A 20857-nucleotide genomic window follows, 5' to 3' on the forward strand; every position below is an offset into this window, starting at 1 on the left:
TATACAGCGGGGCAAAAAAGTATTTAGTTAGCCACCAATTGTGCAAGTTCTCCCACTTAAAAAGATGAGAGAGAGGTCCTCTTCCATTACTACAGAGTAATGGAACGCATGGCGATATCATGAGTAATGCGCCTGACCAGGAACTGGCATTCTGCCAGACCACTGACTCAAATAACTGCCATCCGGCCCCACATCACACTAGAGGCTTCATTCCACATTCTACTGACTGTTGACATCTAGTGGAAGGCGTAGAAAGTAAGAAAATATCAATATCTTACTGGGATGTGAATAGACGATGAGTTTAACATCAACCAGCCCCAGAATTTCCACTTCCTGTTCGGAAGTTTGCCTGCCATATGAGTTCTGTTATATTCACAGACATAATTCAAACAGTTTTAGAAACGTCAGAGTATTTTCTATCCAATAGTAATAATAATATGCATATATTAGCAATCTAGGACAGAATATCAGTCTGTCCCTGATGTTTTTCCTGGAGAGAAGGGGCTTCTAAGCTGCCCTTCTTGACACCAGGCCATCCTCCAAAGTCTTTGCCTCACTGTGCGTGCAGATGCACTCACACCTGCCTGCTGCCATTCCTGAGCAAGCTCTGTACTGGTGGTGCCCCGATCCCGCAGCTGAATCAACTTTAGGAGACAGTCCTGGCGCTTGCTGGACTTTCTTGGGCACCCTGAAGCCTTCTTCACAACAATTGAACCTCTCTCCTTGAAGTTCTTGATGATCAGATAAATGGTTGATTTAGGTGCAATCTTACTGGCAGCAATATCCTTGCCTGTGAAGCCCTTTTTGTGCAAAGCAATGATGATGGCACGTGTTTCCTTGCAGGTAACCATGATTGACAGAGGAAAAACAATGATTCCAAGCACCACCCTCCTTTTGAAGCTTCCAATCTGTTATTCGAACTCAATCAGCATGACAGAGTGATCTCCAGCCTTGTCCTCATAAAACACTCACACCTGTGTTAACGAGAGAATCACTGACATGATGTCAGCTGGTCCTTTTGTGGCAGGGCTGAAATGCAGTGAAAATGGGATTCAGTTCATTTGGATGGCAAAGTGGAACTTTGCAATTAATTGCAATTCATCTGATCACTCTACATACCATTCTGGAGTATATCTTTTTGGGATAGGTGGCAGCATTTTCACTTTGGATGAATTCCATGCCCATAGTGAACTGCATCCTACTCTGCAAAAGGTACAGGGATTGGACTGCTGAGGACTGGGGTAAAGTCATTTTCTCTGATGAATCCCCTTTTCGATTGTTAGGGGTATCTGGAAAAAAAGCTTGTCCGGAGGAGACAAGGTGAGCGCTACAGTAAAGCATCCTGAGACCATTCGTGTGTGGGGTTGCTTCTCAGCCAAGGGAGTGGGCTCACTCACAATTTTGCCTAAGAACACAGCCATGAATAAAGAATGGTACCAACACATCCTCCGAGAGCATCTTCTCCCAACCGTCCAGGAACAGTTTGGTGACAAACAATGCCTTTTCCAGCATGATGGAGTACCTTGCCATAAGGCAAAGGTGATAACTAAGTGGCTCAGGAAACAAAACATTGAGATTTTGGGTCCATGGCCTCTTTGTGGTCAACCCCAAAGAGGCGGCTGGACAAACAAAATCAAATCAAAGTTTATTTGTCACGTGCACCGAATTCAACAGGTGTAGACCTTGCAGTGAAATGCTTACTTACAGGCTCTAACCAATAGTGCAAAAAAGGTGTTAGGTGAACAATAGGTAAGTAAAGAAATAAAATAACAGTAAAAAGACAGGCTTTATACAGTAGAGAGGCTACATACAGACACCGGTTAGTCAGGCTGATTGAGGTAGTATGTCCATGTAGATATGGTTAAAGTGACTATGCGTATATGATTAACAGAGAGTAGCGCAAAAGAGGGGTTGGCGGGTGGTGGGTGGCGTAACACAATGCAGATTTGCCCGTTTAGCCAATGTGCGGGAACACTGGTTGGTCAGCCCAAAACCCACAAATTCTGAAAAACTCCAAGCATTGATTAGGCAAGAATGGGCTGCCATCAGTCAGGATGTGGCCCAGAAGTTAATTGACAGCATGCCAGGGTGGATTGCAGAGGTCTTGAAAAAGAAGGGTCAACACTGTTGGTGTTATCATACTGGAGAGGGAATGCAAAACAACGACGCTGGACAGAGTGGATTTCAGTTGTAACAAAAGGCAGTTTATTGAGTCAAAAGATATCTTGTCCTGCAGATTTAACGTGCACGGACCTAGTCATTTGACTCAGTAAGGAGTCAGGTGAAAAGGGGCCTATACAGAGGTTACAATAGTTTTTATACATTGAATAATGTAGGTAGAGTCTTGTCGTGTCACCTTCTGAATGGTCCGAAGGGTTGGAGGCGGACCTGCTCTAGCCAGAGCAGGAGCCCCATTGGTGCACAGCAGAGTCTTCTGCTCTGGGCACCCGACCAGTAGAGGGGGATCGATGAAGTGTGTGTGTTTATGCAAGAAGGTATTTGTGTGTCAGGGGATCGTGAGGTAGTAGAACTGAGGGGGGCAGTTTTATGGCTGGGTGTGTGTGTTCGTGCGATGGGATGTCTGTGTGTCCTGGGGTCGTGAGATAAGAGAACTGAGGGGCAGTTTATGGTTGGGTATGTGTGTTCGTTCCTGTTTGGGCAGGGATACGTGCAATGTCTTGAGTCAGGCGGATTAGTTTGGCGCTGTATAATATATGAGCTATGTGTATGAATATATATATAACAACACTGCAAATATTGACTCTTTGCATCAACTTCATGTAATTGTCAATAAAATGCTTTTAATAACTATACTTCAGTATTGCATAGTAACATCTGACAAAAATATCTAAAGACACTGAAGCAGCAAACTTTGTGTAAATTAATATTTGTGTCATTCTTAACTTTTGACCACGACTGTATACTGTGTCTTTGGGGAGCCAGGTTGGTTGTAGTTGTAACTGCTGTATACTGTGCCTTTTGGTTTCCAGGTTGTGGGTTCCTCCATGCAGCTGATCGGAGAGCACCAGGCAGAGGACAGGCAGCTCATCTCTGATCTGGTGCTGACTAAGATGAACCAGGCTCAGCCAAGGACGGCCACTCGCTCTCCTGTCCAGAAACCGGTAAGGAAGCTATCAGTATCACTGTCCTGGACCGGCTATCACTGTCCTGTCCACGATCAGCTGTCCTCCTGTCCAGAGACCGGTAAGGAGGCGATCACTGTCCTTTCCAGAGAACGGTAAGGAGGCGATCACTGTCCTTTCCAGAGACCGGTAAGGACGCGATCACTGTCCTGTCCAGAGACCCTATCACTGTCCTGTCCAGAGACCGGTAAGGAAGCTATCACTGTCCTGTCCAGAGACCGGTAAGGAGCGATCACTGTCACTGTCCAGAGACCGGTAAGGAAGCTATCACTGCTCCAGAGATCACTGTCCTGTCCCAGTCCAGAGATCCTGTCCTGTCCAGGACCGGTAAGGAAGCTATCACTGTCCTGTCCAGAGACCGGTAAGGAAGACTGTCCTGTCCAGAGCTATCACTGTCCTGTCCACCGGTGCGATCACTGAGACCGGTAAGGAGGCGATCACTGTCCTGTCCAGAGACCGATAAGGAAGCTATCACTACTGTGTATCTGAATCCCTCAGTAGAGACTATATCTGAGTTGCAGGTTAAAGATGTGAGGAGTGAAATGGAGATGAAATTTTATCTTTGCTGTCATGTTGTTTTCAGAACAGTTTGTCTTCGCTCACGGCTCCCCCTGGTGGGGAGACTCATTATCAGTCCTTCCTCATTGTACATTCTGTCATGTTTGTCTTTATATGTCAACAGCCTTATATGTTACAGTTTTCTCAATTACTTGAGCACATTTGTCCAATCAGAATTCACTTTTTGAAAACTAGTAACACGCAGCCCCAAACTGAAACACGGTGGCCAAAATAACCCACTTAATTTGCAAAATGCATTACACCCCTATAGTCGATGTCTGGACTCCCCGCAAAAATCAAATTAGCATAATACAACAATTCCCATAAAAATCTGTCAGTTTAAGCTAGAGATATTTTTTTTTTCAATTGGATGTGTCTCAATCCACCACATCTGCCGATGTCACACTTCCACGGTAAAAGTTGTGTTTGTCAGACCATGAGACATCCCACAAAATCGTCTGTAGCGTCCGAATGGTTTGGCCTACATTTTGCTATAAGACCGCTACAAGCGTGTGAAGTTGGTACAGCCGATCTGCCAATTTCTGTCTGTAGCATATGAACAGATTGAGCTACACCAGTTTGAGCTTTTCCCTCTGTGGAAAGGTGAGACTCTCACAAACACATCGTTTGTTCTGCTCTAGGATGCCCACAGGCCTCACAACACTCATCTGAAGGTCCCCCAGAACTAGTTGAATAAAATTAATGGAAGTATACAGTGCCTTTGGAAAGTTTTCAGACCCCTTGACTTTTTCCATGTTTTGTTACGTTACAGCCTTATTCTAAAATTGATGAGGGGAAAAAACAATTTACTCAATCTACACACAATACCCCATAATGACAAAGCAAAAACTGATTTTTTAAAATGTTTGCTAATTTATAAAATAAACAAACCCGGAAATATCCCATTTACATAAGTATTCAGAGCCTTTACTGAGTACTTTGATGAATCACCTTTGGCAGCAAATACAGCATCGGGTCTTCTTGGGTATGACGCTACAAGCTTGGCACACCTGTATTTGGGGAGTTTCTCCCATTATCTCAAGCTCTGTCAGGTTGGATGGGGAGCTTTACCGCACAGCTATTCAGGTCTCTCCTGAAATGTCCGGGTTTTGGCTGGGCCACTCAGGACATTCAGAGACTTGTCCCGAAAGCACCCCTGTGGTGTCTTGGCTGTGTGCTTAGGGTTGTTGTCCTGTTGGAAGGTGAACATTCGCCTCCGTTCATCTTTGCCTCGATCCTGACTAGTCTCCCAGTCACCGCCGCTGAAAACGTCCCCACAGCATGATGCTTCCACCACCATGTTTCACTGTAGGGATGGTGCCAGATTTCCTCCAGATGTGATGCTTGGCATTCAAGCCAAAGAGTTCAATCTTGGTTTCATCAGACCAGAGAATCTTGCTTCTCATGGTCTGAGAGTCCTTTAGGTGCCTTTTGGCAAACTCCAAGTGGGCTGTCATGGGCCTTTTACTGAGTAGTGGCTTCCGTCTGGCCACTCTACCATAAATGCCTAATTGGTGGAGTGCTGCAGAGATGTTTGTCCTTCTGGAAAGTTTTCCCATCTCCACAGAGGAACTCTAGAGCTCTGTCAAAGTGACCATGATCACCTCTCTGACCAAGGCCCTTCTCCCCCGAATGCTCAGTTTGGCTGAGTGGCCAGCTTTAGGAAGAATCTTGGTGGTTCCAAACTTCTTCCATTTAAGATTGATGGAGAACACTGTGTTCTTGGGGACCTTCAATGCTGCAGATATTTAGTACCCTTCACCAGATCTGTGCCTCGACAAAATCCTGTCTCGGAGCTCTACAGACAATTCCTTCTACCTCATGGCTTGGTTTTTGCTCTGACATGCACTGTCAACTGTGGGACCTTATATAGACCGATATGTGCCTTTCAAAATCATGTCCAATCAATTAAATGTATGACAGGTGGACTCCAATGAAGTTGAAGTTGATACTCAATCTGAATACTTATGTAAATAAGGTATTTTTGTTTTTTAAATTGAATCCATTTGCCAAAATTTCTAAAAACCTCTTTCCCTTTTGTCATTATGGGGTATTGTGTGTAGATTGATGAGTTTTTATTTATTTAATCTATTTTAGAATAAAACTGTAACACAACAACATGTTGAAAATAATCAAGTGGTCTGAATACTTTATGTATGTATATGGATACTGTTGAGTGCCAAAAAAATGGAAAAAGAACGAACAAATGTTTCTTGGTCTTTCTTATATCTCTCAGATATAGGAAAGACACTTCAGAACAAACTTCCTTTTGATTTTTTTGGGGGTGGCTAGCTGTTCCATGTAGCGAATATAAGCTATTCACTGTGTTTGTATGGGCTAATAGCAGTAAGGCCCCAAAAATGTTTTCATCAAATATATACAGTACCGGTCAAAAGTTTGGACACACCTACTCATTCAAGGGTTTTTCTTTATTTGTACTATTTTCTACATTGTAGAATAATTATGAAGACATCAAAACTATGAAATAACACATATGCAATCATGTAGTAACCAAAACAGTGGTAAACCCTTTGCCTTGATGACAGCTTTGCACACTCGTGGCATTCTCTCAACCAGCTTCACATGGAATGCTTTTACAACAGTATTGAAGGAGTTCACACATATGCTAAACACTTGTTGGCTGCTTTTCCTTCACTCTGCGGTCCAACTGATCCCAAACCATCTCAATTGGGTTGATGTTGGGTGATTGTGGGGGTCAGGTCATCTGAGGCAAAACTCCATTACTCTCTTTCTTGGTCAAATAGCCCTTACACAGTCTGAAGGTGTGTTGTGTCATTGTCTTCTTGAAAAACAAATGTCAAAAATGTCAAAAACAAATAGTCCCACTAAGAATAAACCAGATGGGATGGCGTATCGCTGCAGAATGCTGTGGTAGCCATGCTGGTTAAGTGTGCCTTACATTCCAAATAAATCACAGACAGTGTCACCAGCAAAGCACCCCCACACCATCACACCTCCTCCTCCATGCTTCACGGTGGGAACCACACATGCAGAGATCATCCGTTCACCTACTCTACATCTCACAAAGACATGGTGGTTGGAACCAAAAATCTCAAATTTGGTCTCATCAGACCAAAGGACCGATTTCCACCGGTCTAATGTCCATTGCTCATGTTTCTTGAGAGGTTGAGATGTGTCTGTCACTAGAAGTCTGTAAAGCATTTATTTGGGCTGCAATTTATCAGGCTGGTAACTCTAATGAACTTGTCCTCTTCAGCAGAGGTAAATCTGGGTCTTCCTTTATTGTGGCGGTTCTCATGAGAGCCAGTTTCATCATAGCGCTTGATCGTTTTTGCGACTGCACCTGAAGAAACTTTAAAAGTTTTAGAAATTTTCCAGATTGACTGACCTTCATGTCTTAAAGTGATGATGGACTGTTTCTCTTTGGTTATTTGAGCTGTACTTGACCTAATATGGACTTGGTCTTTTGCCAAATAGGGCTATATTCTGTATACCACCCCTACCTTGGTACAACCAACTGATTGACTCAAACAAATTTAAGAAGTATTAATAAATTCCACAAATTAACTTCTAACAAGGCACATCTGTTAATTGAAATGCTTCCAGGTGACTATCTCATGAAACTGGCTGAGAAAATGCCAAGAATGTGCAAAGCTGTCATCAAGGCAAAGGGTGGCTATTTTGAAGCATCTCAAATATAAATTATTTTTTGACTTGTTAAACACTTTTTGGTAACCTACATGTGTTTTTTCATAGTTTTGATGTCTTCACTATTATTCTACAATGTAGAAAATTATGAAAAAAATAAGAAAACCCCTTGAATGAGTAGGTGTGTCCAAACTTTTGACTGGTACTGTATGTATATATATATTTATAGTTCACAGGATTAAAAAAATCAAACAGCTAAATTATCCTTGGTATGACCTTATTAAAACAATTCCATATAGCTTAGTATATAATTATAGTATGCACCATAATAGGTACAAATCAAATCAAATTTTATTTGTCACATACACATGGTTAGCAGATGTTAATGCGAGTGTAGCGAAATGCTTGTGCTTCTAGTTCCGACAATACAGTGATAACCAACAAGTAATCTAACTAACAATTCCAAAACTACTGTCTTATACACAGTGTAAGGGCATAAGGAATATGTACATAAGGATATATGAATGAGTGATGGTACAGAGCAGCATACAGTAGATGGTATCGAGTACAGTATATACATATGAGATGAGTGTGTAGACAAAGTAAACAAAGTGGTATAGTTAAAGTGGCTAGTGATACATGTATTACATAAGGATGCAGTCGATGATGTAGAGTACAGTATATACATATGCATATGAGATTAATAATGTAGGGCAGGGGTGTCAAACTCATTTCGCATCGTGGGCCACATACGGCCTAGGGAGATGTCAAGTGGGCCGGACCATTAAAATTATACCATACTCTGCTATAAATAACCAAAATAACATGTCTTTCCTTTGTTTTGGTGTAAAGAAGCACAAGAACATTAGGAAAATATTGAAATTTAAGGAACTATCCTTTTACAAAACATTTCATGAAACACCTCATATTTCCTTAGACAAATGTGCAATTTACTTTTATCATTCACAAATATGCATTGCAACTGATCCCACTGATTGTACAAAGGCACAAAACTTTAATTGGTACTGAAAAATATAGTAATGCACTTTAAGATTAAATGAGACTTTTAAAGAAAGGAATTTTTAAACCACTTACACATACGCATATAAAATCTAAATGTAATCCCTGCATACACCGTACAAACTAAGGAGAGTGATTTTAAATGTGTAATGAAGAAAGTGTTCGCCTGTCCTGTAAATCTGTAAACTTCATACATGAAACATACATACACATACAATACATACTGAAAATTTATGGAGTTGTATGAACAGTAGAATTCCATCACACAACTTTTGTTTTGAAGCTGCTGACTAACATTAAAGTGCACATTTTTTAAATCACCACAGTAAGGATTCATCTTCACAGAGCTGTATTCTTTCAATGCAAACAGTATCTAAGGCAGCATTTTAAAGGTGTTAGTCTAGTCTGGACTTGTATTTGTACCTGAAACTTGGCATCTTTTGGCCTGTACAAGTGCATCAACACCAGGTGTCATGTCCTGACTAGCTGTCACTTTCAGAATGTCATTTAAGTGCTTGTTTGTGAGCCTTGAACGCATTTTTGTTTTATTGATATTCATCACTGAGAAAATTTGTTCACAAAGGTAGGTTGTCCCAAACATGCACAAAATTTTAGCAGCCAGGGCTGTTAATTTGGGGTAACCTGGTAGTAGATACTGATAAAATCTGTCCAGACCTACAGAGGCAAATTTGCCCTTCAAATCTGCATCACACTGCAAATCAATTATCTCTAGCTGAATTTCGACCGGCAGATCAGAAGCTTTAACTGTGAAAGGTGAGCGAAAAACTGAAAATTCTGTCTCAAGTTCACCAAATACCTGAAAACGTTTCTCAAACTCCGCAGTAGTCCTGCAATTTTGTCTTTGTACCGTTTCATGTCCGCATCAGGTCTGGTCACACACACATCTCTCAGACAGGGGAAATGAGCAGGGTTGCCATTTGCCAGTTGCATCTCCCACAAAGTCAGCTTCAACTTAAATGCATGTATGTTGTCAGAAAACTGTGTGACAACTTTTTTGCGGCCTTGCAACATTTTGTTCAGATTGTTCAAGTGTTCAGTAATATCAACCAAGAATGCAAGGTCCCGTAGCCATTCCTGAGATTGTAATTCCAACACCGGTTTTCCTTTTTCTCCATGAACTGTACGATTTCGTCTCGTAGATCAAAGAAATGCCTCAGCACAGCGCCTCGGCTTAACCATCTCACTTCAGTGTGGTATGGCAGGCTGTGGGTAATGTTGCTGTCGCTGAGAAGTTTGTCAAACTGACGATGGTTCAGACCTCTGGACCGGATGAAATTTACAGTGCGAACAACCACCTCCATGACGTGGTCCATTTTCAGCGACTTGCAACACAATGCCTCCTGGTGCAAAATACAGTGAAATGTCCAGAAACGATCTCCTCCATTAAGGGCTTGTACTTTGTCTTTGAACTTTGTCGCGGCACCTGCTTTCTTTCCGACCATGGATGGCGCGCCGTCTGTAGCCAGGCTGACAGCGGGACCAGTCCACTCAACTCTGTCCAATGCAGCAACGACAGAGCCGAAAATGTCCTCGGCTGTTGTGGTGTCCATCATTGGCACCAACTCAAGAAACTCTTCAGTAACAGTCAATGTCTCATCAACTCCTCGAATAAATATGGCCAGTTGGGCCACGTCTGTGATGTCAGTGCTCTCGTCAATTGCCACGGAAAATGCAATAAATGACTTGACTCTCTGTTTCAATTGACTGTCTAAATCTGTCGATAGTTCCGAAATCCTCTCTGCTATAGTATTCCTCGTCAGGCTAATATTGGCAAAAGCTTGTCGCTTCTCGGGACATACAAGTTCAGCCGCCTTCATCATGCATCGTTTAACAAAGTCACCGTCGGAATATGGCTTTGATGCTAATGCTATTTCGCTAGCAATTAGGTAGCTGGCTTTTACCGCTGCTTCACTGACTTCTCGGCTCTGGATGAAAGTTGACTGCTGTTTCCTCAGACCCGCCAGCAATTCGTTAATCTTATCTCTTCTCAGTTGTCCTTGCAAGCCGTCATATTTTTCGCTGTGATGAGTCTCGTAGTGGCGTCGAATATTATATTCCTTCAATACCGAAACTTGTTGCAAACACACCAAGCACAAAGGTTTTCCGTGCATCTCTGTAAATAAATAGGACGTGGTCCATTTTTCTTTGAAAATTCTACACTCCTTATCTACTTTTCTCCGTTTGATAACGACATTTTGGCTAATGATGGTGTAGCGGAGAGGTAGAGACCAAGGTATTAACAACGTCGTAACAAGCAGCAGATGGCGCATTGATACCGTCTGCTGTTTTCAGTCTGTCTCAGTGATGCGGCTTGTCTTCTACTCTGATGGAAAGAGTGCGCCCCTTAGCGGATAATCCATGAATTGCAGCGAATTAAAAATATTAATTCCATGTCTTTTATGCATTTTTTCCACTTTCAAATTATCCTGCGGGCCTGATCGAACCACCTTGGGGGCCGGTTCCGGCCCGCGGGCCGTATGTTTGACACCCCTGATGTAGGGTAAGTAACATTATATAAGGTAGCATTGTTTAAAGTGGCTAGTGATATATTTACATCATTTCCCATCAATTCCCATTATTAAAGTGGCTGGAGTTGGGTCAGTGTCAATGACAGTGTGTTGGCAGCAGCCACTCAATGTTAGTGGTGGCTGTTTAACAGTCTGATGGCCTTGAGATAGAAGCTGTTTTTCAGTCTCTCGGTCCCAGCTTTGATGCACCTGTACTGACCTCGCCTTCTGGATGATAGCGGGGTGAACAGGCAGTGGTTCGGGTGGTTGATGTCCTTGATGATCTTTATGGCCTTCCTGTAACATCGGGTGGTGTAGGTGTCCTGGAGGGCAGGTAGTTTGCCCCCGGTGATGCGTTGTGCAGTCTTCACTACCCTCTGGAGAGCCTTATGGTTGAGGGCAGAGCAGTTGCCGTACCAGGCGGTGATACAGCCCGCCAGGATGCTCTCGATTGTGCATCTGTAGAAGTTTGTGAGTGCTTTTGGTGACAAGCCCAATTTCTTCAGCCTCCTGAGGTTGAAGAGGCGCCGCTGCGCCTTCTTCATGACGCTGTCAGTGTGAGTGGACCAATTCAGTTTGTCTGTGATTTGTATGCCGAGGAACTTAACACTTGCTAGCCTCTCCACTACTGTTCCATCGATGTGGATAGGGGGGTGTTCCCTCTGCTGTTTCCTGAAGTCCACAATCATCTCCTTAGTTTTGTTGACGTTGAGTGTGAAGTTATTTTCCTGACACCACACTCCGAGGGCCCTCACCTCCTCCCTGTAGGCCGTCTCGTCGTTGTTGGTAATCAAGCCTACCACTGTTGTGTCGTCCGCAAACTTGATGATTGAGTTGGAGGCGTGCGTGGCCACGCAGTCGTGGGTGAACAGGGAGTACAGGAGAGGGCTCAGAACGCACCCTTGTGGGGCCCCGTGTTGAGGATCAGCGGGGAGGAGATGTTGTTGCCTACCCTCACCACCTGGGGGCGGCCCGTCAGGAAGTCCAGTACCCAGTTGCACAGGGCGGGGTCGAGACCCAGGGTCTCGAGCTTGATGATGAGCTTGGAGGGTACTATGGTGTTGAATGCCGAGCTGTAGTCGATGAACAGCATTCTCACATAGGTATTCCTCTTGTCCAGGTGGGTTAGGGCAGTGTGCAGTGTGGTTGAGATTGCATCGTCTGTGGACCTATTTGGCCGGTAAGCAAATTGGAGTGGGTCTAGGGTGTCAGGTAGGGTGGAGGTGATATGGTCCTTGACTAGTCTCTCAAAGCACTTCATGATGACGGAAGTGAGTGCTACGGGGCGGTAGTAGTTTAGCTCAGTTACCTTAGCTTTCTTGGGAACAGGAACAATGGTGGCCCTCTTGAAGCATGTGGGAACAGCAGACTGGTATAGGGATTGATTGAATATGTCCGTAAACACACCGGCCAGCTGGTCTGCGCATGCTCTGAGGGCGCGGCTGGGGATGCCGTCTGGGCCTGCAGCCTTGCGAGGGTTAACACGTTTAAATGTCTTACTCACCTCGGCTGCAGTGAAGGAGAGAGCGTATGTTTTCGTTGCAGGCCGTGTCAGTGGCACTGTATTGTCCTCAAAGCGGGCAAAAAAGTTATTTAGTCTGCCTGGGAGCAAGACATCCTGGTCCGTGACTGGGCTGGGTTTCTTCTTGTAGTCCGTGATGGACTGTAGACCCTGCCACATGCCTCTTGTGTCTGAGCCATTGAATTGAGATTCCACTTTGTCTCTGTACTGACGCTTAGCTTGTTTAATAGCCTTGCGGAGGGAATAGCTGCATTGTTTATATTCGGACATGTTACCAGACACCTTGCCCTGATTAAAAGCAGTGGTTCGCGCTTTCAGTTTCACGCGAATGCTGCCATCAATCCACGGTTTCTGGTTTGGGAATGTTTTTATCGTTGCTATGGGAACGACATCTTCGACGCACGTTCTAATGAACTCGCACACCGAATCAGCGTATTCGTCAATATTTTCATCTGACGCAATACGAAACATGTCCCAGTCCACGTGATGGAAGCAGTCTTGGAGTGTAGAGTCAGCTTGGTCTGACCAGCGTTGGACAGACCTCAGCGTGGGAGCCTCTTGTTTTAGCTTCTGCCTGTAGGCAGGGATCAGCAAAATGGAGTCGTGGTCAGCTTTCCCGAAAGGGGGGCGGGGCAGGGCCGTATATGCGTCGCGGAAGTTAGAGTTACAATGATCCAAGGTTTTACCATCCCTGGTTGCGCAATCGATATGCTGATAAAATTTAGGGAGTCTTGTTTTCAGATTAGCTTTGTTAAAATCCCCAGCTACAATGAATGCAGCCTCCGGATAAATGGTTTCCAGTTTGCAAAGAGTTAAATAAAGTTCGTTCAGAGCCATCGATGTGTCTGCTTGGGGGGGATATATACGGCTGTGATTATAATCAAAGAGAATTCTCTTGGAAGATAATGCGGTCTACATTTGATTGTGAGGAATTCTAAATCAGGTGAACAGAAGGATTTGAGTTCCTGTATGTTTCCTTCATCACACCATGTCCCGTTAGTCATGAGGCATACGCCCCCGCCACACTTCTTACCAGAGAGATGTTTGTTTCTGTCGGCGCGATGCGTGGAGAAACCCGTTGGCTGCACCGCATCGGATAGCGTCTTCCCAGTAAGCCATGTTTCCGTAAAGCAGAGAACGTTGCATTCTCTGATGTCCCTCTGGAATGCCACCCTTGCTCGGATTTCGTCAACCTTGTTGTCAAGAGACTGGACATTGGCAAGAAGAATGCTGGGAAGTGGTGTGCGATGTGCCCTTTTTCGGAGTCTGACCAGAACACCGCCTCGTTTCCCTCTTTTCCGAGTCGTTTCCTTGGGTCGCTGCATGCGATCCATTCCGTTGTCCTGTTTGTAAGGCAGAACACAGGATCCGCGTCGCGGAAAACATATTCTTGGTCGTACTGATGGTGAGTTGACGCTGATCTTATATTCAGTCGTTCTTCTCGACTGTATGTAATGAAACCTAAGATGACCTGGGGTACTAATGTAAGAAATAACACGTAAAAAAAACAAAAACTGCATAGTTTCCTTGGAACGCGAAGCGAGGCGGCCATCTCAGTCGGCGCCGGAAGTATATTATCACAGCATGGGCTGTATTGTTTTTTCCTAAAATGATTTGACCAAAGATGACCAATGCAGAAAGAATGTCACTAAACAGCATGAATATCCAGAAACAAAAGGCTTTTCTTGAACTTTTTCCATTTGAACTTAGAGTTGAACTTTCTTCCTCTATGGGCCCCTCTATCTCTCCTTTGTCCTTGCCCTTGGCATCTTGGTCCATTCTTGCAAAAAGAAATTCAGAGGTGGCCTCTTTTATGCATGATTAAGGTCTAATTGAACAATAAGTTTTACACATGAAGAGAAGAAGAGCTTCACATTCATGGGAGTAATTTGTATCAGCTTTAGCGTTTGCATTGTGTGTGAAAGCAATGAGAAATTGCTTACACTTTAGCTAAAAATAATACTGTTGTGCTCATTAGGTTCTGATGGGGATCAAGTGGACCCCAGTTCATTAAAAGTGTCTTAGCAATCCAGAAAAATGTAAATATGTGTTACAGCTGTCACAGACCTGTATTGTACTGCTGATTATGTTGCTGATACCTGAGCTATTCCACCATGTAACTATACCCGTGCTACCTGATACCTGAGCTATTCCACCATGTAACTATACCCGTGCTACCTGATACCTGAGCTATTCCACCATGTAACTATACCCGCGCTACCTGATACCTGAGCTATTCCACCATGTAACTATACCCGTGCTACCTGATACCTGAGCTATTCCACCATGTAACTATACCCGTGCTACCTGATACCTGAGCTATTCCACCATGTAACTATACCCGTGCTACCTGATACCTGAGCTATTCCACCATGTAACTATACCCGTGCTACCTGATACCTGAGCTATTCCACCATGTAACTATACCCGTGCTACCTGATACCTGAGCTATTCCACCATGTAACTATACCCGTGCTACCTGTCATGATGTATGTCTGTCTCTGTCTGTTTCAGAGGGAAGTGGCAGAGCCAACCAAGAACCCCGGACAGTGTCGCCAATCTCAAGGTTGTTTACATTACATCCTAGACCGTAATGGTGTTACTGTAGAAACCAGTCAAGTTCAGGTCAAGTGATTGGCCAGTTAGAAATCTCAGGCTGGCCTCCTGAGTGGCACAGTGGTCAAATGAACTGCATCGCAGTGCTTGGGGCATCACTACAGACCCGGGATTGATCCCAGGCTGGCCATGACCGGGAGACCCATGAGGCGGCGCACAATTGGCCCAGCGTCGCCCTGGTTAGGCGATGGTTTGGCCGGCTGGGATGTCCTTGTCCCGTCGGGCTCTAGCGACTCCTTGCGGCGGGCCAGACGCATGCAAGCTGACTTCGGTCACCAGGTGTACGTGTTTCCTGCGACACATTGGTAAGCTGGCTTGCAGTTTAAGCGAGGAGTGTGTAAAGAAGTAGTGCGGCTTGGCAGGGTCGTGTTTCGGAGGACGCACGCAAAAGTGCACTGTATACTGTATGTAACTGTTATGAATTTTGTATTGTCAATTTGTTGTCTACTGTATTAAAACGCCACTTCAAACATGTACATGTTACTGCAACAAAATGTCCTCATGGTGATTATAAGCAAAGTAAAGAGCCATAAATGTTTAAGCCATCTGAAATATTTCTATGAGAATTAGAAAACAACTTACATTTAGGTTTTCCTGCATTAAGTACCAATTTTAAATCAACCAGGATTTTCTGCAAGGCAACCAAATCCGATTTCAGCCCCAACGTAGCCTGGTCAGCGATAAGGGCAATAGCGTACATAGCAGTGTAATCTGCATACAGATGAATGTTACAGGTTTTTGCAGATAGACTGACATTATTTTTCTATTAGTAAAGAGGACAGGTCCCAAAATCGATCACTGCAAATCAAATCAAATGCTATTTTATTTGTCACATACACATGGTTAGCAGATGTTAATGCGAGTGTAGCGAAATGCTTGTGCTTCTAGTTCCGACAATGCAGTAATAACCAGCGAGTAATCTAGCTAACAATTCAAAAACTACTACCTTATACACACAAGTGTAAAGGGATAAAGAATATGTACATAAAGACATATGAATGAGTGATGGTACAGAGCGGCATAGGCAAGATGCAGTAGATGGTATCGAGTACAGTATATACATATGAGATGAGTATGTAAACAAAGTGGCAGAGTTTAAAGTGGCTAGTGATACATGTATTACATAAAGATGTAGTAGATGATATAGAGTACAGTATATACGTATACATATGAGATAAATAATGTAAGGTATGTAAACATTATATTAAGTAGCATTGTTTAAAGTGGCTAGTGATATATTTTACATCAATTCCCATCAATTCCTATTATTAAATTGGCTGGAGTTGAGTCAGTGTGTTGGCAGCAGCAACTCAATGTTAGTGGTGGCTGTTTAACAGTCTGATGGCCTTGAGATAGAAGCTGTTTTTCAGTCTCTCGGTCCCAGCTTTGTTGCACCTGTACTGACCTCGCCTTCTGGATGATAGCGGGGTGAACAGGCAGTGGCTCGGGTGGTTGTTGTCCTTGATGATCTTTATGGCCTTCCTGTGACATCGGGTGGTGTAGGTGTCCTGGAGGGCAGGTAGTTTGCCCCCGGTGATGCGTTGTGCAGACCTCACTACCCTCTGGAGAGCCTTACGGTTGTGGGCAGAGCAGTTGCCGTACCAGGCGGTGATACAGCCCGACAGGATGCTCTCGATTGTGCATCTGTCGAAGTTTGTGAGTGCTTTTGGTGACAAGCCAAATTTCTTCAGCCTCCTGAGGTTGAAGAGGTGCTGTTGTGCCTTCTTCACGATGCTGTCTGTGTGGGTGGACCAATTCAGTCTGTCTGTGATGTGTACGCCGAAGAACTTAAAACTTACTTCCTCTCCACTACTGTTCCATCGATGTGGATAGGGGGTGTTCCCTCAAGTCCACAATCATCTCCTTAGTTTTGTTGACGTTCAGTGTGAGGTTATTTTCCTGACACCACACTCCGAGGGCCCTCACCTCCTCCCTGTAAGTCGTCTCGTCGTTGTTGGCAATCAAGCCTACCACTGTTGTGTCGTCCGCAAACTTGATGATTGAGTTGGAGGCGTGTGTGGCCACGCAGTCGTGGGTGAACAGCGAGTACAGGAGAGGGCTCAGAACGCACCCTTGTGGGGCCCCCGTGTTGAGGATAAGCGGGGTAGAGATGTTGTTACCTACCGTCACCACCTGGGGGCGGCCCCTCAGGAAGTCCAGTACCCAGTTGCACAGGGCTGGGTCGAGACCCAGGGTCTCGAGCTTGATGACGAGTTTGGAGGGTTCTATGGTGTTAAATGCTGAGCTGTAGTCGATGAACAGCATTCTCACATAGGTATTCCTCTTGTCCAGATGGGTTAGATTAGTGTGCAGTGTGGTTGAGATTGCATCGTCTGTGGACCTATTTGGGTGGTAAGCAAATTGGAGTGGGTCTAGAGTGTCAGGTAGGGTGGAGCTGATATGGTCTTTGACTAGTCTCTCAAAGCACTTCATGATGACGGAAGTGAGAGCTAGTCATTTAGCTCAGTTACCTTAGCTTTCTTGGGAACAGGAACAATGGTGGCCCTCTTGAAGCATGTGGGAACAGCAGACTGGGATAGGGACTGATTGAATATGTCCATAAACACACCAGCCAGCTGGTCTGCGCATGCTCTGAGGGCGCGGCTGGGGATGCCTTCTGGGCCTGCAGCCTTGCGAGGGTTAACACATTTAAATGTTTTACTCACCTCGGCTCCAGTGAAGGAGAGTCCCCATGTTTTGGTTGCAGGCCGTGTCAGTGGCACTGTATTGTCCTCAAAGCAGGCAAAAAAGTTATTTAGTCTGCCAGGGAGCAAGGCATCCTGGTCCGTGACTGGGCTGGTTTTCTTTTTGTAATCCGTGATTGACTGTAAGACCCTGCCACATACCTCTTGTGTCTGAGCCGTTGAATTGCGATTCTACTATGTCTCTATACTGAGCTTGTTTGATTGCCTTGCGGACGGAATAGCTACACTGTTTGTATTCGGTCATGTTTCCGGTCACCTTGCCCTGATTAAAAGCAGTGGTTCACGCTTTCAGTTTCACGCGACTGCTGCCATCAATCCACAGTTTCTGTTTTGGGAATGTTTTAATCGTTGCTATGGGAACGAATCTTCAACGCACGTTCTAATGAACTCACTCACTGAATCAGCGTATTCGTCAATATTGTTGTTTGACGCAATACAAAATATATTCCAGTCCACGTGATGGAAGCAGTCTTGGAGCGTAGAATCAGATTGGTCGGACCAGCGTTGAACAGACCTCTGTGTGGGAGCTTCTTGTTTTAGCTTCTGCCTGTAGGCAGGGATCAGCAAAATGGAGTCGTGGTCAGCTTTCCCGAAAGGGGGGCGGGGCAGGGCCTTATATGCGTCGCGGAAGTTAGAGTAACAATGATCCAAGGTTTTACCATCCCTGGTTGCGCAATCGATATGCTGATAAAATTTAGGGAGTCTTGTTTTCAGATTAGCTTTGTTAAAATCCCCAGCTACAATGAATGCAGCCTCCGGATAAATGGTTTCCAGTTTGCAAAGAGTTAAATAAAGTTCGTTCAGAGCCATCGATGTGTCTGCTTGGGGGGGGATATATACGGCTGTGATTATAATCGAAGAGAATTCCCTTGGTAGATAATGCAGTCGACATTTGATTGTGAGGAATTCTAAATCAGGTGAACAGAAGGACTTGAGTTCCTGTATGTTGTTGTGACCACACCAAGTCTCGTTAACCATAAAGCATACGCCCCCGCCCCTCTTCTTACCAGAAAGATGTTTGTTTCTGTCGGTGCGATGCATGGAGAAACCAGCTGGCTGTACCGACTCCGATAGCGTCTCTCCAGTGAGCCATGTTTCCGTGAAGCAAAGAATGTTACAGTCCCTGATGTCCCTTTAGAATGCTACCCTTGCTCGGATTCCATCAACCTTGTTGTCAAGAGACTGGACATTGGCGAGTAGTATGCTAGGGAGTGGCACGCGATGTGCCCGTCTCCGGAGCCTGACCAGAAGACCGCTTTGTTTGCCTCTTTTACGACGTCGTTGTTTTGGGTCGCAGGCTGGGATCCATTCCGTTGTCCTGGGTGAAAGGCAGAACACAGGATCCGCTCCGGGAAAGTCATATTCTTGGTCGTACTGATGGTGAGTTGACGCTGCTCTTATATTCAGTAGTTCTTCTCAACTGTATGTAATGAAACCTAAGATGACCTGGGGTACCAATGTAAGAAGTAACACGTAAAAAAAAACTGCATAGTTTCCTAGGAACGCGAAGCGAGGCGGCCATCTCTGTCGCCGCCGGAAGTGTTGTCCCAAGACACCTTGGGGTAACATTGAGGTAACTTCATTTGACACCATCAGAATGCACACATTGTGCCTTATCTGACAGACAGTTCCCAAAGCACATGCAAGAAACCTGTTCGAGGCCCATTTCAGACAACCTTTGAATGAGTAGGGGATGGTCGACAGTATCAAAAGCCTTGGATAGGTTTATAAATATGTCAGCACAGTGATTCATATGATCTAAGCAATTTAATACAACATTTAAGACAAGCATAGCAGCTGAAACAGTGCTTTGTCCATGTCTAAAACCAGACTGGTGCACATTAAGAATATAATTTGAAGTTTAAAAAGTTCCTAGCTGAGAGTTTGCCAGTGTTTCTAATATTTTTGCAATGCATGATAGTTTAGAAATCGGATGGTTGTTATCTCGGTCAGATGGACCCCCACTTTGTAAAGGGGAGGATATGTTCCAACTTCCAGATCATGGATAGCATCAGTAGCCATTGTTAAATAAAAAATGTGGGTCAAAGGTTATACAATGAGGGGGCAGAAAGCTGCAGTAGAAAGAGATCAAGCGAATCAGCTCCTGTGGATTTTTTTGCATAACTTTTTTGCAATTGAAATGTTTCAAATGGAAAAAAGAGTGAGTGGAGGGGCATTACTCTCAACTATCTTTTTAGCGGTGAATAAAGGACTTCCTAGTGGAACTTGAGGTATGTTCAGAAACCATTCTTTCAAACAGATGGCCCCAGCTGAGGATAAATGGTTATCAAAAATACCACAAATATGGCGGGGGTTATTTATCAAAGATTTGACCACTTTCAAGAATTGAACTGGATTTCCACCACTCTCAGATACACAATTCAATCTGTCAATCTAGCCTTAGCCCAAGCTAAGTTTCTTACCTTCATCTCTTATATGGATCATGCTTATCTACATGTCTTAAAGTAATGACGGACTGTCGTTTCTCTTTGCTTATTTGAGCTGTTATTGCCATAATTCCACAAATGTACTTTTATGAAGGCACACCTGTTAATAATTTAAATGCATTCCAGATGACTACCTCATGAAGCTGGTTGAGAGAATGCCAAGAGTGTGCAAAGCTGCCATCAAGGCAAAGGGTGTCTGTTTGAAGAATCTCAAATATAAAATATATTTTCATTTGTGTACCACTTTTTTGGTTGCTACATGATTCCATATGTGTTATTTCATAGTTTTTAAGTCTTCACTATTATTCTACAATGTGGTAACTTTTTACTGGTAGTGTACATAGTGCAGTAATACATACAATAATACGTAGTACCGTAATACATGAATTAATACAAAGTACAGTAATACATAGTACAGTACAACGGCTGGCCATGCCTTCCTTCTGGCTACTCCAACCTCGGCCAACAGCCCCCCCCCGCAGCTACTCGCCCAAGCCTCTCCAGGTTCTCCTTTACCCAGATCCAGATAGCAGATGTTCTGAAAGAGCTGCAAAACCTGGCCCTGTACAAATCAGCTGGGCTTGACAATCTGGATCCACTATTTCTGAAACTATCCGCCGCAATTGTCGTGACCCCTATTACCAGACTGTTCAACCTCTCTTTCATATCGTCTGAGATCCCCAAGGAT

At 44.3% G+C, this 20857-nt stretch overlaps 1 pseudogene; it reads left to right on the forward strand.

Moving 5' to 3' along the window:
• The window catches only part of LOC124003955, a 220233-nt pseudogene that overhangs the window by 180772 nt on the left and 18604 nt on the right, over positions 1-20857 (forward strand).

Source organism: Oncorhynchus gorbuscha, linkage group LG18 (assembly GCF_021184085.1).
Source record: "Oncorhynchus gorbuscha isolate QuinsamMale2020 ecotype Even-year linkage group LG18, OgorEven_v1.0, whole genome shotgun sequence".
NCBI lineage: Eukaryota > Metazoa > Chordata > Actinopteri > Salmoniformes > Salmonidae > Oncorhynchus > Oncorhynchus gorbuscha.